An 18,103-nucleotide genomic window follows, 5' to 3' on the forward strand; every position below is an offset into this window, starting at 1 on the left:
TAGATATTTGGTAATGGTGAAGAGTGTGATGGAAGTACTTAATCATATTGAGGCTAGAGGGAGAAGATGCTTACAGGAAGAGATGAGAAAGGCATCAAAACAAAAGTAAAATAACATGTTTTAGAAATTTAGAGTGGGGTCTCAATATAATCTGAGTTTCACTTCAGGCTGATGTCAAGTGTTTCTAGCAAGATGCCCAGAGTTCTTTGCATTTTAATCGAGCTTATGGCTATGACCTTCGAGTTTATCTTTATTTTCGAGGGCGCCTTTACTTTTTGGTCTTCTACGTGATCGGGGAAGGCTGTCATGCTATTCTGATATCATGCATTCTACAACTCACATATACAAACAGAAATCTTAGACTGATGCAAGGTAAACTAAATAGTCTTTAATTATGTATGACTCGGTTGCACGTGGCAATCTTTTTCTTTTTCTTTTTCTTTTTTAAAGATTTTTGGAAAGTCTGTTGCACTAAAAATTTCACTTCAATGATGCATGATGTGGTTCCACCAGCTAAAAACATCTATTCACATATCGTTTGCTGATCATGAAGACGAAAACTTAAGTCGTCTATCTCTTTTTCTCTATTACTGTCTCTCTCTCTATCATATTCCCCACTTTGTGGGGACAATGTTTTCAGAGATTACTTTGAGGTGCATTACCAACTCAAGTAGGATAGATAAATAGGCTTATAGCAACTTACTAAAATCTAAATGAAGAAGCATCATAAGTTTGCAGTACAAGAGATGCTATGCGGTGACCACAATACAAGAGAGCCTTAAGTAGTCTTGGAAAGAAGGGGAGCTGAGATGCATGTCTATAGACTGAACAAATTGATGTTGGCTTTCTCCTGATCTAGGACAATCTGTAAAATATATGTTACGATTGTATGGGTAGATGTATGTCTTGAGTATCGACATGGCTACTTACTTTAAAATTCCCACACTGTACTTTTTGCCCTTAGTCTCACTTGATTTAGCAGCTTCTTACAATATCTTCAGTCTTCACACTGGATAAGTTCTTTGGAAGTCTGAGATTATCTTCTGCATAGTGAGATAAGGCTGTGTATAGCTGAACCCTCATCAGACCCTGTAGTGCTTTGAGATTCTTGCACTAGGAAAACCCTAATTACAGTTTAGCCTCAATTAGAGTTTGTTAGTTCAACTTATGTGCAATGTGCATGGTTTTTTGAGCTTTTTCATTTTTTGTAAATTGACCCTTTCAAGCATTTGTCCAGTTTCTATTCGCTCAGATTGTTTGCGTGGATACCTTGACACATGGGTCAGAGAGATAAGATATCTCAAGGAAGTTTGCAAGTGACAAGATGGATCAAAGTATTTCTCTGAGAAATTTCCTTAAAAGTAGCTTAGCTTTGACACCAATTGAGGATATAGTAGTCCTTTACTCCTTCAATCTTTATACCCATGTTTACTTTTTTGCTTTTCTTGTTCTGTACTCCCTTGATAACAAATGGGCATATAGAAGCTCATCCCATGTGTCCGGTACTCGGGGAAGACACCGTGGCTCTGATCTTCTATAGATAATACTGTTATGCCTGGCTCTCTATAGTTTGAAGGATGACCATCTTTCCTAAATTCTGTTAAGTATGAGATGTTTAAAAAGTGGGCATTACTAAATGAGTCCTTCATTCATTTAATCATTTCGTGAATAATTAGGTTGTTCCATGGCTCGGTGTCCAGGTTGGGGTAATTAGTTTCAGGTGATGTAAATGAATCGCACGTACCCACTTCACTCTATGTTCCATTCCGGCACATTTTAGCAGTGGTCCTATGAGTCATAGCATCCCTGCGTAATGATAGAATACATGCAATTTTGTAGCAACTTGCCTGAAATGAACTGGGGAGTAGCTCCGAAAAAAGATGTAGCTCTTCACAGGAACTAGATTTTGAATTACCGACGTTCTCTATGTTTCTAGAGACCTTTTAAATGCATCCATCACATTCATTGTGGTATTGAGAAATTCTCCTTTCACAAAATAGCAACCCACCCCAGAAAAGAAGTATAATTGGTAAGTACCTTTGCCATGCTCAACAAGTGACTTTTTTTTTTTTTTTTTTTTTTGGGTAGACAAGCAGGGTTTTTAGAGAGGTCCCTTACCCCTTTTCATAAATAAAATGAGCTGATTACATTCTTGCATATTCTTTGACTATTGCATCGTCATATACAATTTTCTTGATATCTTCAGAAAATGAACTAGGTACAATCTCGATGAAACAAAGAGTAGGTATGTTAGCAGCCAAAGCATCTGCCAACCTATTAGTCTCTCTATATACATGTACTATATTAAACCCATCTAGCTGTCCAACATATTGCTGTATATCTTCCATTATCTTCTTAGCTTGCTATGGATATCGTGCTTGAGCCTTCATAAATGACACCACATTGCTTAAATCTGTTTGGGCTTGGACTCGGTTTATATTGTCTTGTTGCCAGCTTCAGTCCGTGCATCAGTCCTTCTAATTCTATGAGCGCAATGTCTATGTGCTCTGCCCTTCCGTGAGCAGCAGAAACAAGTGACATAGGATAAGTTGAAGTTCATACATCTTTACAGTTTTTTCTTTGTTCCACCAGTGTCCAGCATTGAAAACTAGAACATCAGCACATCCACTAGCGTTGAATGGTGCGGCGGATACGGTGAGAGGAATTTCTTTTTGGGGGTGGGGGTGGGGTGGCAGACGCGTTCAACAGGAAAGGAAACCCTATTGAATTCAACTGTGAGGTTGTAGGAAACCTTATTGTATTCACAACAGGAAAGGAAACCCTATTGTATTCAACTGATAGATAGTCGTTGTGTTTGGTTATGGGGTTATATATGGTTGATTGGTTGGAGACTCCTTGTGCAAGCGGCATACTAGAGATTCCCATTGGTTTCTACCCCCTATTGAATCACCGAAGAAAAAGTATCACGCTTGTTTCTCGCCGCTATCTAGAACGTCGCCTGCGTTAAACCTGTATTTAGGACAGATAAATCGCATCAATATTGAGGTGAAGAGTAATTGCGCATGCATTTCACATTGAACTGGCATCGTAAATGTTAAAGGCTCCAAATGGTGCATAAGCTGACGGATATTGGTGCTTATGGATATGGTTTTGTTGCGTTGAATTATAAGACCATGATATAATGAAGATGTCGACTTGCGCTATTCTTGGGGGGAAATGCCTTTGTATTTGTTTTTTACTCTTAATTTAGAGGCCATCGTTTACCACAGAAGGCAGCCAAGTTTAAACTTGCCAGTTGCCACAAAACAGAATATATGAAATGGCCTAATCTGCAGATCCATAGGTCTTTCCAGCTCAAGTGCTCATCTGCTACATGAAATTTCATCTTCCACAAAGAGTTGCACTCAGACTCTTCGAGCATACCGAATGATTGTAACCTCTGAGATCAGCCCGGATGGAGAAACTCACCCAAACCCAGCCAATTGCAAAAATCACTCGCTTACCCATGTTAAATCATTCCAATGTGTTAGGTGACTTCTAACACGGATGGTATGTGAGATCCCGGTTTGTAAATTGCACCGTGCTTGTTTAATTTGTGAAAAAAAACTAAATCGGACGCGATTGAAATCCCCATTCTGTTTGGTATGTTAGGGGAGCAGTCGCTTAATACTGTCACCACGAAGTCACCTAACATGGTCACAATGCGATTAGGTGAGTTGCATTTTCACTCCCTCGCCTAACAAAATCACTTTGCATTTGGAATGTGATAAGCACCCAAAACTGTAATATTAAACCCCGAGAGACATAGCATTTTGGTCGATTATGTGTTTAATAATCATGTAATAATTATATTTTCGTACTTTTGCAGGTTTCCGCAATTTAAATGAATATAGTGACAAAACGTGCATCAAAGTACAGGAATGCGGGAATATTTGGAGTTTCCCACTCGACCCCGTGAAGCCGAAGTTTCCAAAAGAACAGAACCAGTGCGGGACGGGCCCACATATGAAGAAGCACGGAACTTCCGAAGCTCAAATCGGATAAATCTAGGTGCCGACGTTGGCTAGTGAAGCTGCCAAGTACAAGAATACGGGAATATTTGGAATTCCCGCTCAATCTCCGTAAAGCCCAACAAAAGCCTGACTAGAGCCGAAGTTTCCAAAAGAACAGAACCAGTGCAGGAAGGGCCCACATATAAAGAGGCAGGAAACTTCCGAAGCTCAAATCGGGTAAATCTAGGTGCCGACGTTGGCTAGTGAAGCTGCTATGGCGACCCGGGCGACGTACTCTGCGCAAGGACAAAAGTAGTAAAAATTGCCAATTTACGCACACTACACACTAAGTGGACACACTCTGCGCCCGAAGGCATGATGAGTCGGATAGGCGGTGGCAATTGATGGTTTCAAATTGATACCATCTGTCAAGAAAGAAGATATCGATCAATTCAAACCGGTGGTTTGAATTAACATAAGCTAAAAACAAAACATTAAAATGGCAAAAGGACAAAAACTTAAAACCGTTGAAAACAAAGTTTGGTTTCAACCATTCAATTAGCAAAAGAACAAAACCTTAAATATTCACGGGTCACTCTTGTATTGCTTATATATATGAAGGCTTCGCCTTCATTAGAAGTCTTCAAAGATTTTCATGCTTTAGCTTCCGGCAATTTAGTTTCTTTCAAGATTTACTTACATTACGTCATTTTTATTTCAAAGAAATTAATACGCTAGTTATTTTACCCTTAATAACATGTCATTTCTTTTCTTGTTAATTTCGTCCCGCATTTATTTACTTAATGTATACAGCAAGTTTTATTATTCCTTCTATGATGATGAGCTAATCCCCCGGGGAGGGTTATGCTGCTCGTGTAAAAATCCGGATTGACTCGTTAATATTCTAGAATCACTACTTAGGAATTAGGCATAGAATTAACATCCGGTCCCAAAATGATCGAGATCGCGTACAAAGTTAGATCGATGCTCCGGGATTCGCTAGCGACGAAAAAATGTCTCGACTCTCTGCAGTGTCGATATACTCTCCAATTCGGCCCAAATGTGAACTTGTGCGAGCGGAAATAATATACCAGAGATGAGGTATTATCGAAACTCCTTATGCTAGTGAAATGCGACCTAGAGATGTGGGCATGCACTAGGGATCAATACTTTCGGCGCCGTCTCCTAAACGAGACGAACTAGAGATGTAGTGATTTAGTAATAAAACCGTTGAAAAATGATTCTTGCATGAGCATGATTAACTCTCCCCTGTTTCTCTACATTTTGTTTACCTATATTTAATCACCGTAGTAATTTACATTACCGTTAATTTAATTAAAACCAACTAAAAAGAAACCTAAAATCCTACTCACTTTAAGTTGTAATTCCAACAGTGAACCTATCCGAGCCCTAAGGTTTGGGCGATCCCTTTACTCAACCTATCCTACCAATCCCACGTGAGTAAGGTAACTTGACTAAAACGCACGACTATACGGACGTTGGACTTTGACTTTGGACTTGACTTTGTGGACCTCGGACTTTGAATTTGTGGACCTCGGACTTAAGGAAATAAGTAATGGCGAAAACCAAATAAACGCGTGTAAAAAGCGTTTTATCAAATGGCGCCACCGCATCACGGGCGACTCGGGCTTAACGTAATAACCGGAATACATCCATAAAACCCTCCTTTACCTCATCATCTTTTTAATTTTCATTTCATTTACAATACTAACTCTTTACCGTAATTTTTTCTACTAACAAATAACCGTGAGCCAAGTTGTTTATTTTCATTAGCACAGCCTAAGTACTCCGGGAATTTGAAGTACTAAACAGACAAAAGAGTCTCGGACGAGACCGAATTAGTAAGCAAAAACTAACCTCGAGTATCAACACTCCGGGGTTTTCGTGTCTGTGCCACTTTCCTTTTCGATTACTCTTTTGGGCTCTTTGGTCCCGTTTTTCTAGTAAGCATAAGCTTGGGAGTCGATCGATCGATATCGAGGAATCGCGGGGCCGTGTTTCAAACTCTTAAACTCCTCAAACTTTGTCGAGGATATTACTTGCTATAACCTGTTTTACCTCGTATATTTGTATGTTGGCATGAGAACTCTGTGCATGTAAAGGTGGTTCGTCATCACATATTCACGTAACACAATTAATATGATTCAATATATTTTGATATATCGCGTAGCATCAAACCACCTGCTTAGAATATTTTTGTATGTGTATGTAACATCAATTCACGCATTACCACGTATTCAATTGCATGAGTTCGTTCTTGACATTCCCCTAGCTCACGATATAACTTACACATAGTTGCGCATTATAGGTAATATAGATTTGCATGGGTAGACTTTTCACAGAAAACTAGTATATGTTAGTTAGTTTCTATTTTGGCATTTATCGTTTTTAATTGCATATTTCGTAATCACGTCTCCATAATACACTAATTACGTAAACCAAAATAAAAAAAAAATAAAAAAAAAATAAAAAAATAATAATAATAATAATTAAAAATTAAAAAAATTATAGTAATTAAAAATTTTCATCTAAATCATCTTAATAACACCCCGCATAATACACCATCATAAATCATCCTATTCCATCAGTGCCTAGGAAACTTGAAAAAAATTGAGGTTGCCTAATTAAGGAACGCGTGCTAGCACGAACAACCTCCCTCCTTCAATTCTCTCGGAGACCCGGGTCTTTGGAATATTCACACGCTATCCTAGCTTCCCGCCGAAAGTTAGCAAATGTTTCGTGAAGGCGTGTTTCAACTCCCCTCCTAAAACTCCAAACCATTATTCGCTCCTTATGAACACTAAAATAAAATTCATATTTTGTATGAGACTACGGTCCGTAAACATAAGGAATTAGAACTTACATATCATCGTCGAAAATACAAGAAACAACCTGTTTTATGTTATCTCCTAGGCATAGCTCCTCCTCCGTAAATCAACCTCAAAACATCTCCGCTTCCATTATCTCCTTTAATTATGGTGAAGAAAATCTCACAAATCGAAACCCTTTCGACTTCTATATCCCTTTACAGAAGGACCTCGCTTCCTGCATTAAACTCGATCGCGATTGTAGGTGATTTTCAGATTCCGCCAAACATTTTCGGTTTGTTACCTGCTTACCATGGGTTGGACCATGAAAAACCGTACAATCATCTTCGTCGGATGCAACAAGTAGTCACCACTTTCCGCCATCCGACTGTTACCAACGAACAAGTCTTACTTAGGTTGTTTCCCTTCACCCTAGCTGACAAAGCTTCAGTTTGGCTCGCCGGACAAGCGCCGCAATCCATTGACACATGGGCCAAACTAGTTCAAGCATTCATGATAAAGTTCTATACTCAAAAGAAAACTACGAAATGCTTCAAAAGATTCAATTCTTTCGCCAACAACCCCAGGAATCCTTTTCGGAAGCGTGGAGCAGATTTACCGATCTACTTCTCGAATGTCCCCCTTCATCAACTCGACACCGCCAGTATTAGTCCGTTTCATTTTTAATGGTCTCTCGACCATCAAAAGGAAACATTAGACATCATGAACGGCGGTTGTTTCATGGACAAGGGCGCCATCGAAGCATACACTTTTCGAGAAACAGCCTCACGGGCACACCCATTGGGGAAACACTGATTCTTCTAGATCTTCTAAAGACACTCCTACCAAAGTTACGTCTATGTTCGAGGTCAAACCCGATCCGGAATTAAAAACTCTAATCGAGACCTTAAACAAAAAGGTCGATGCTCTTTCGGTACAAGTAAATGAACAAAAACCCAAACAGGTCATGGCTGCCAACGCTTCCCCATGCCCTCTTTGCTTAAGTCCTGAACACGCCGATTCTTATTGTCCTTTGGTATACGAGTGTCCTCCCCAACCTTCTGAAGAGGCTTGTGCTTTCAACATCCCTAACGCACCTTGGCGACAACATCCGAATTTAGCTTGGGCACCCCCTGTCCAACAACAAGCTCCTCCAGGTGGCAACAACGTTCCTGTACGACCACCCGCGAATTACAATTCCTATCGTCAAGGAAATCCTCCACAATTTCAGCAAGGGCAAAGTAATTTTCCCAACAACGCAAATATGGGATACCAAAACAACCGCAACCTTGTTCCCGCTAACCAAGGATATGGCTACCAAAATCAACCCGTAAATAATAACCGTGAACTAGTTCCTGCCGCTCCTTTGGTATAATCCACACCGATAAAACGGCCGAAACTTTCCCCGACATACATGAATCAACAGAATCAAATCCTAGCTTCTATCCAACAGGTCTCTTCACCTGTTAGCTCAGATAAAAGTCAAAAGGCGTGTTCCCCGCCAAGCGGTTCCAAACCCTAAGCCTACAAAACACCCTTTGAACTCAACAATGCACCAGGACCTAGTAATCCAAGCCGTGGAGGTAAAATGCCATTACCACTCTTCGCTCGGCCGAACCATCGACAATAATATACGATGCCGACGAGGAATCGACGGAAGCCACGACTAACGCCCTTCCAACTCATACCTCGCAACCTATAACGGACGGTTGTACCATCAAAATCTACACCTACGCCCCTAGGAAAAGATACCATTGATCCTATACACGCGATCCCGGCCCAAAAGCTCCGCTCCCCGCCCGCTTGGTAAAGAACAAACATGACGAACATTTTGATGAGATCCGTGAAACCTTCAAAAATTTGACCATAAACTTACCTTTCCTAGATGCGCTAAAAGCATTTGCCCAAGCATGCCAAGTTTTTGAAGGACATGTGCACCACCAAACGACGCATTTAATGTACCTCAACAAGCCGTTCCTCATCGAAAGCGGTTTCCCTCGATTACCACTACTAATGGTGTGGCAAAGTACAGGACCGTGTCGAATTAACCGTACCATGCACGCCATGGCGACAAATATACCGCTACTGCGCTTTTAGACCTAGGTGCCAGTGTTAACCTACTTCCCTACTACTTATTTAAGCAGTTAGGTCTTCATGAATTGAAACCTACCAATATGACTCTGCAACTCGCGGATCGCTCCATCAAATACCCAAAAGGCATAGTAGAGAACGTTATAGTAAAGGTCCAAGATTTTTACTATCCAGTTGATTTTGTCATTCTAGATACTGAAATAGCTTGTGACTCCATCCCTATCATCTTGGGACGTCCTTTCCTTGCAACTGCCAACGCTCTCATAAATTGTCGGGACGGTTCAATGACATTGTCTTTCGGGAACCTTTCTCATTTAACTCAACGTGTTCAAATTAATGAAACAGTTTCCCGATCCTATAATGGAGGGCGAGATTAACTTGGTTGATAGTCTGGAACATGATTATTTCATAAACTCTTTTCCCCCAGACGAGATACACCAATTTCTTTCTTTTGATAATCCGGAGTTTGACGATGACTCGTACATAAGGGATGTCCATGCATTATTAGAGTCGCATCACCACTATTTGACCCTAATGCTTCGGTGCAAACTAATTCAGAAGGACCGGATTCGCTCTTTTCCATTGAAGAGATGATCCCTCACAAATCCTTGATCCCCAATCCTCCAACTCCGGATTTAAAACCTCTACCCCCTGATTTGAAGTACGTACATCTCGATCCCGATGGTAGTCACCCTATAATAATTTCTGCTCACTTAACTGCAGACGAAGAGACACGGTTGATCCATGTCATTCGTGAACACCGCTCCGCTATCGGATGGTCCTTAGATGATATCAAGGGAATAGACCCTAGCATATGCACGCATCGTATACATCTTGATGATGGCACAAAGACATCACGAGAACCACAACGCCTTTTAATCCCGCTATGAAAGAAGTAGTGAGAGAGGAAGTTCTACGCTTACTTGATGCGGGATCATATACCCTATCTCGATAGTGATCTGGTTAGTCCCGTCCACGCTTGTTCCCAAAAAGTCCGGCATTCAAGTTGTGCAAAATGAAAATGGTGAGTGCATCTCCACTCGCATTCCTTTGAAATGGAGAATTTGCATTGACTATCGCGAAACTTAATGCCGAACCCGTAAAGATCACTTCCCTCTCCCATTCATTGACCGATGCTAGAACGCTTTAGCGGGTCATGCCTACTACTGTTTTCTTGATGGCTATTCCGATACTTCCAAATTGTCATCGATCCCTACCGATCAAGAAAAGACAACTTTCACGTGTCCCTTTGGAACCTTTGCATACGCATCGAATGCCTTTTGGTCTTTGTAATGCCCCGTGCACTTTCCAACGCCGCATGCTTCACATTTTTAGTGATATGGTGGAACGCTTATATGGAAGTCTTCATGGACGACTTTTCCATTTACGGAAATTCCTTTGACGATCGTTTATCCAACCTCTCTAAAGTATTAACGCCAGCGTTAAGAGAAAAATCTGGTACTCAATTGGGAGAAGTGTCATTTCATGGTTACCAAAGGACTTGTTCTAGGTCATATTGTTTCAAAAGACGGGATAGAGGTTGATAAGGCTAAAATTGTTAAAATTTCTTCGCTACCCTTCCCACGCATAGGGATATCCGTGCCTTTTTTAAGGCCACTGGTTTTACAGAGATTCATTCAGATTTCTCTAAAGTTGTTCGACCCTTAACCAATCTCCCCGCTTAAGGATGCAGTATTCGACTTCAATTTCAATTGCAAACAAGCTTTTGATACACTAAAACCGCCTCGACTACCGCCCTATTATTCAACCCCCGATTGGTCTCAACCATTCGAATCGATGTGTGACGCTTAGCGACTTTGCTATTGGTGCCGCGGTTAGGCCAACGACGCCGACGACAAACCCGTTGTCATTTATTACGCTTAGTAAAACTCTTAAACGACGCCAACGTAATTATACCACAACCGAGAAAGAGTTCCTAGCTGTTGTCTATGCTTTGATAAGTTTCACCTCTACCTAGTTGGAACATCGACCATAGTATATAATCGACCATGCCGCAATTCGGTACTTACTCGCTAAAAAAGGGACGAAAACAACGATTGTTACTGATCCTTCTCTTACAAGAATTCACCCGGAAATCAAAGACAAGAAAGGAACTCAAAATGTCGTGAGCCGACCATTTATCAAGACCGGTTGGTGACATCGATAGTGATTCCGGGTATCGCTGACTCCTTCCTGCATCTAATACTTGTACTCTATTTTCTCATCTCCATGGTACGGATATCGTTAACTACCTAGTTACCGAGGAAGTCCCCTCCTTTTGGTCACATCCCGATCATAAAAAGTTCTTATCCACTCAGAAATATTATTTCGATGAACCCTACCTCTTTAAGTATTGTTCCGACCAACTCATTCGTCGCCGCATTCCCGACCGGGAACACACCGACGATTATCCTTTTGCCATGAACAATCTTATGGAGGTCATTTCAAAGTGGAAAGAAAACCTGCGCCAAGGTGTTACAATGTGGTTTTTATCGGCCTACCCTTTTCGCGATGCACACCTAACATTGTGTAGCTTGCATTCGTTGTCAACACTTAGGTCGAATTACCAAACGAAATATGATGCCCCTAAATCCTATATTGATTGTGGAAATTTTTGATGTTTGGGGCATTGATTTTTTGGGACCCTTCCCTATTTCTCAAGGTTTTCTATACATTTTAGTCGCTGTAGACTATGTGTCCAAATGGATTGAGGCACTCGCATGTCGCTCGAATGACCATAAGACTGTCGTGAGATTTTGTAAAAGAAAACATTTTCTCTCGTTTTGGTGTTCCCAAAGCTATCATCACGATGGGGTACACATTTTTGTAACAAAATTTTTGGGTTTTAATGAAGAAATATGGAGTTACTCACAAGGTTGCTACTCCATACCACCCACAAACGAAAGTGGCCAAGTGGAAGTCTCCAACGAGAGATAAAGTCTATTCGAGAAAACCGCCAACCCATCAAGAAAGGATCGGTCTCCGCTTTTATCGGATGCCTTGTGGGCATACCGAACAAAGATTTAAGACACCTATAGGGATGTCTCCTTACCGCATTGTTTTGGAAAACCTTGTCATCCGCCAAATAACTTGAGCATCGTGGCCTTTTGGGCCATCAAAAGCCTCAATTACAATATCATCGAGGCAGGTGAGAAGTTAAAACCGCAATTAAATGAGCTTGAGGAGATTCGAGAGGATGCTTATGATCTCTCGAAATCCTACAAAGCTAATATGAAAAGAGTGCACGACAAGCACATTTTGCGTAAGGATTTCAATATTGGCCAAAAGTTTTATCAGATAACCCGCATTACACATCTTTCCCCGGTAAATTGAAAACACGATGGTCCGGGTCCTTTCATTGTGTCACCGTGAAACATTATGGGGCAATCTCTTTGCTTAATCCAAAAGATAACAAATGAATTTCAAGTCAATGGACAACGCCAAAACATTACCACGAATTACGCCACCGATGTTGTTGAACGTACTCTTCTTCGTAACCCAAAGATATACCGACTAGATGTTTCGCTTGGCGTGATCTAATCTTGTTCTATAGAGGGTACGCCATTTTGGTAGCCGGGCCATCTTCTATCTTATGATCTCCAAAGTTCTTTGAAGTGTGTGGTTGCAAGCCTAAACCTTAGTCCACGAAAACTCTTTTTACGTAATCCGAGTATAAATGTATTCTCGCAACACGAGCAAACGCGTGCTTTTCGTAAACGATGGGTACCTAAAATTTCACCTCCTTCCTTTTTTCTTCCCTTTTCTACTCTCTACCTCGCTAACTTCAGCTAATCATTTGGTGTAAGTCTCACTCATCACGAATAGGGAATGGTCGTAGTTCTTTTGCTCGTAAACGACGTGCCGCAAAGGATGGGCTGGTGTATGCATTGCCAAACACCCTTCGGCCTAGGCTCGACTTCCTATCCGATACTAGCCAGTTTAAGGTATACTTTTGTCTAACACCACCGCGCAGATAATCTTCGCCGCCGCCGCTTTCCCACAGATGATGGGATTCGTCTTGAGAATCTGACAATAAAAGACTCGATTTGTCTTGAGAATCTGACGTTAAAAGACTCAATTCGTCTTGAGGATCTGACGTTAAAAGACTCACCTTGTAAATATGTTTATTTTGTTACCTCTTCCCTTTGCATTAAGTTTTGCACAAGGGATTCGTGTCAAACCTCAGATGTTGCATACTTGGAACACAAACGGGCAATGGATTCCACCGCACCAACCCTAAAATTGGTTACTTTGAGTCACTTGGGGCGGTTTGAGGATAGCCGATGTAAAAGGGCAATTTTATTAGACCAGAAGCGCCGACGGTCCAGATGGTACCGGTACCGCCCCTAACCCCATAATACATAGAGGTGAAGCCACAACCGGGGCCGATTGGGTTCGCCTCCAAAGCCGACATGACAGTTGTCTACGATTTAAGATGGTGACTCCCCGACATTCGGTTTTTTTTCACGATATCTCCCTTTGTATGTAAATAAAACCCTTTACACTTTCCTTCTAAAAAAAAAAAAAAAAAAAAAAAAAAAAAAAAAAAAAAAACTTTCAAGAATGACTCATACAATTGATAGAATTTTTCGTGCCGATCATTTCGATATCTCATTCGGCCCAATTCGAGCCCAAACGAGTCATGGGTACGCATTTAGATTTTAGGTTTAAATCGGGCTTTAGGTTTGATTTGGGCTTCGAAAAATTTTGGCCCAACCCAAATATCGATTTCTCGCCCATTTAAACCCAACCAACCCGATAACACGCCACTATTCCACGATTCGCCTCCCTAAAACCGGATCTTGCCCCTCTCAGATCGGGCCTCGCATCGAGATATAGCCCACACACTAAAAACCAGTCTCGCTACGAGACCCTCACAAACGATCAAAATTTCCTTCCGCCGATCATCCCAATTCTCCCCTCATCAATAATCCATAGCCATCCTCCCTCTTAGATCAGAATGGCTGGAAACAGACGGATTTGTGTGGAAAAAATTTTTTGAAATTTGTTTGAAAACGGATGTTTGCTCCATTCTTTGATCACGAAATTCACTCTAGAGGATGGGAGAGTTTGTTATATGCCAATGGAGGGCTTTATTCTAAGGATTTGGTGATGAAATTCTACGACAATGGAAGCTTTAATGGCGACCATTTTGGATCACCGCCGAGGGTGTGCGACACGAAAGTCACACCGTGTTGCTCTCCCGATCACGGGCATTCCAATCGGGTCGACCACGGATCGATCGACTTCAAGAAGAAATCCGGTACCCACGGACTTACGACCTAATGCTCGACACGCTTTATCGAGGGAGAGTACAACATCGACGGAAAATGCGCCAGATCGGTCAGCTTCGGTCGGGTGCGAAAACCAAATAGCAGCAAGAACTCAATGGTCGGACCGAACGCCATTGGCACCTCGAAGCCTTCCGACATCAACAAGACCTTCCTCCACCTTCTTTGATCCTCCAGATCCTCCAGAAGCGAAAGGGTAACTTCTGCATCGCTACCTTTCTTTTGATATTATCACACATGCCACTCTTAGGTTCCCCCCTTGCCGCTCTAGTAACGCAAGTCATGATTAATCTGGGATTTTTGTCCGCCACCCCACTACTCCCTATACCACAATATGAGAATATGCCGGTGTTTAAGAAATGCATACAAGACCCTTGGGAACCCACAAAGACCTAGGGCAGCCGAAAGCACGCTTAGCGTAGGATCCTCTCACCCACCATACTTTGATGAGACTGCCATGAGTAAGATCACCCAACCCATAGAGGCCCTACGGTGAAAGGAACAAAGGGTCCGAGAGACATGTACACTCGCCAGTATCGATGAGACGCACTTGGGCGAAGTTAAGGACAGATATGACCACTCGCCACGAAGTCGATGACGACATGCATGGGGTGAATTCCAGCAGAGATGAGAGCCTCCATGACTACATTTTCAGACAAGATGCTTTACTCGCCGGTTTCAGCCAAATGTTCATGGCGAGCCAGCCAAAGATCGGGCGCTCGTGATGGATACTCTTGGTGATATCCAGAGCGCTTAGCCTCCACGGAGCTCAGACGCATCGACGTCAGCAGACTCCCCTTCTTTCTTCTCAGCAGCCCTCGAGGATTCTCGCTACAACACCGAGAGGATCATCAGTAGCTAGTTTTATTTATTCCGGTCTTGTATAATATTATATCAGACATTTTATTTACGTGTTTGTACTTTCTAGCTTAATAGAGATAGTTCCTAAAATATTTTTATTTTGACATATTAGCTATATCTAATATTATAGTATATAGGTAGGAACATATATTAGTAGTAATAAATTATATACATATATATATAAATATATTTCATATGTCATACTTAAACAACAAATTTTAACGTAACTAACACGTTCAGAAACCAATAATGAAAACGCATCTATAAAAACGGTCAGAAAACGGTCATGAACCACATCTAAAAAACGGTCAGAAAACGGTCATGACCACATCTAGAAAACGGTCAGAAAACGGCAATTTTCTTTCTATAAATAAGTTCAACTCTTCCTCCATATTCACTTATATTCTTCCCTCTACACTTCTTATTCTACAATCCGTTTTTGGATCACTCCAAGCTCAAGATTCATGGATGCACTAGAAAAGTTTGAGCAGCAACAGCTTGAATATGCTACTCAAGTTTTCATGCTCGGTTGTTTTATTATAGTCATGTTGTTAATGTGGCATATAGTTCTATCTAATATTTAGGTTTGTAGTTAAGTCATCGTATCATTATGTTGTGTTTCCATACCATTGTACGTTCTTACATCCTATTGTGATAATATATCTACGTTTTCCTTGTCCTTCTACTACGTTTAAAAAAAAAATAATAATAATAAAAATAAAAAATAATAAAATAAAAAAATAATAAAAAAAAAAAAAAAAAAAAAAAAAAAAAAAAAAAAATAATAATAAAAAATAATAATAAAAAAATAAAATAAAATAAAAAAGGGGCACTCCTTGTCATATGCCCCATTCTTCTTATCCACACTTCATCCACTTTTGCGCATATCTTAGAAGATACACGCGGGTCTAACTACCCCGCGACACCTCGACACGATCTTTACATTTTCGGATGGGTGCCTATTTATACCAAGGATAGACACCTCAAAAATTTAACTTCCCTGTTTCCAAAATAATTTTTCACCACTCCATCTTTAATGGCCCTCACTAGAAGTTTCAGGTCCCGAGCAAAATTTTATGGAAAATTTTCAAAATGGTCTTTTTTCATCCTTTCTTTGACACTCAAATATTACGTGAGGATGGTACCCTCTTTTACACCATAAGCAAACATTTTATTCCGTGAGAATTAGTCTTGTTATTTTATAAAAGCGTTATTTCCAAAACGGACAATTCTTTTGTCCGTGCTAATGGATGCGAAATGAATTGACTATGGAAATCATCTCCGAGGTACTTCAAATTCCTATTACAAACCAAGGAGTACACCTTCGTGATTCACCTTTCGATAATATCCGCATCCGATGTTTGCAACTATCCTTCACGGCTAATACAACCGAAGAACCGTATTGTTTATCAACCTCCTTACAAAAGAACCAATTATCTCGTGATCCAATGGGTAGCTCATAATGTCCTAGGCACATCTAAGACTTCCAAATAACAAAACCACTCATCCATTTACTCGGGTGTTGCGCACTAACCGCAATGAATTTTGCATTATTAAATTTCTCTCGAATGCGATTGCACGCTAGCTAGAAAAAGGCAGCTCCTTTACCAACCATTGTAACACTTATCATGATAAATTGGGGTTTTTCTAGCAGTTCTCCTCATACACCTCTTCAACAGCCTAACATTCTTACCATTCACTCAAGATGTAGGAACGGATTCTCGAACCCCGACGCTGCAAAGAACCATGTCGGACAGACCAAACGACGATTGTTCCACCGATAACATTTTTACCGAAAATGCATTATGCAACGATTTAATCCAATGGAAGGGCTTCGCTTTAATTCAACAAGGACTGATGACATTATTCAAACGCCGTAACATTATTATCACCAAATTTCTTGAATTTCGGGACTGCGGACAATAAACGAAGAGGAACAAGCACAATTTTGCACGCCCCACAACCAGTTCTTGGCAAATCACACTCTCATAATGGAGAACCACGCCAAGATTTACCAAACAGAAAGCAAAATGTTGCAACAGTCATTTGTGCGGATTGATTGACGCATAGAAAATCTTATAAACGGATCCCTTCCACAACAGATCCTCGCCGCTTTGGGGCCAATGAAACCATTTAAATTTTGAAATTTTATATTATTTATCATTTTCTTTTTAGTTTTTAATTTTCGTGATGGTAAAATTGTTTCTACGTAATTATTCTCATCATGCTCTAATATTTGTTTATCCTTGTCTAAACAGTCACATTTTTTCACACAATGGAAGCTCCAAAGATGATTCCGAACAATCCTTCCATTCATTGTTGAATTCTCCCAAGATATGGACATCTTTTCGAGACTACATCACTCAAGTTGGGTGGAACTCTCTCATTCTACACCCGAGCGCATATATACCCCCGTGTTTGGCGCTTTATTTTTATAATAACATGGAAGATCTACCACCGGCCCAGGTTTCCCTTTGAATGGATTTTACACTACGTATTGGAAACACCCGACACGCTTTTTATGAGCCAACAGTGGCTATGGCTCTAGACCTTCCTCCTCTTCAGCCAGACCTCCCCATCCAATACATGATAGAGAATGACCTTAATGACTACTCTAGGGAGGATTTTGCTGCCCGCTATGGCGATGGCCTTGCCCACGCCAAAGAACGCGTCGAAGTCCGGGCCGATGGCCGTAATTCACTATTCCACTAGCCAAGATGACCATGAATGTGGAACCGCCATGTTATTTATTCTTCAACATCATGGGAGATTGGCATTTTTCCACGCATCAAAGGAAGCGTGTAAGACATTCCATGCATTGGCCCAAAGAACGCACCACCTTCGACATTACGTAACTAGTAATTGAGAATCTTAAGAAGGCTCGGTCTTTTCGGCAAGACTATATCACCCCGCCAGCCATAAAGATGCGGGATAGTGAGGACATACTTCCCGAAGTTTGCAGCCACCTTTCAAGACGGGTAAAGGTCGAATTTATGTGTCCAACAAACAAGATAATTCGCTCCTTGCGATTTCGACATGGACACGCCGCAAGCAAGGTATCTCAAGAAAGTTCGCTCGC

The 18,103-nt window shown here is 41.0% G+C and overlaps 1 pseudogene; it reads right to left on the reverse strand.

The window, feature by feature from the left end:
• Positions 1-1,428: 1,428 nt before the first annotated feature.
• LOC147518159 (protein trichome birefringence-like 9) lies at positions 1,429-3,468 on the reverse strand (annotated as a pseudogene).
• Positions 3,469-18,103: the final 14,635 nt, after the last annotated feature.

The sequence above is a fragment of the Coptis chinensis genome, chromosome 2 (genome assembly GCF_015680905.1).
Source record: "Coptis chinensis isolate HL-2020 chromosome 2, ASM1568090v1, whole genome shotgun sequence".
NCBI lineage: Eukaryota > Viridiplantae > Streptophyta > Magnoliopsida > Ranunculales > Ranunculaceae > Coptis > Coptis chinensis.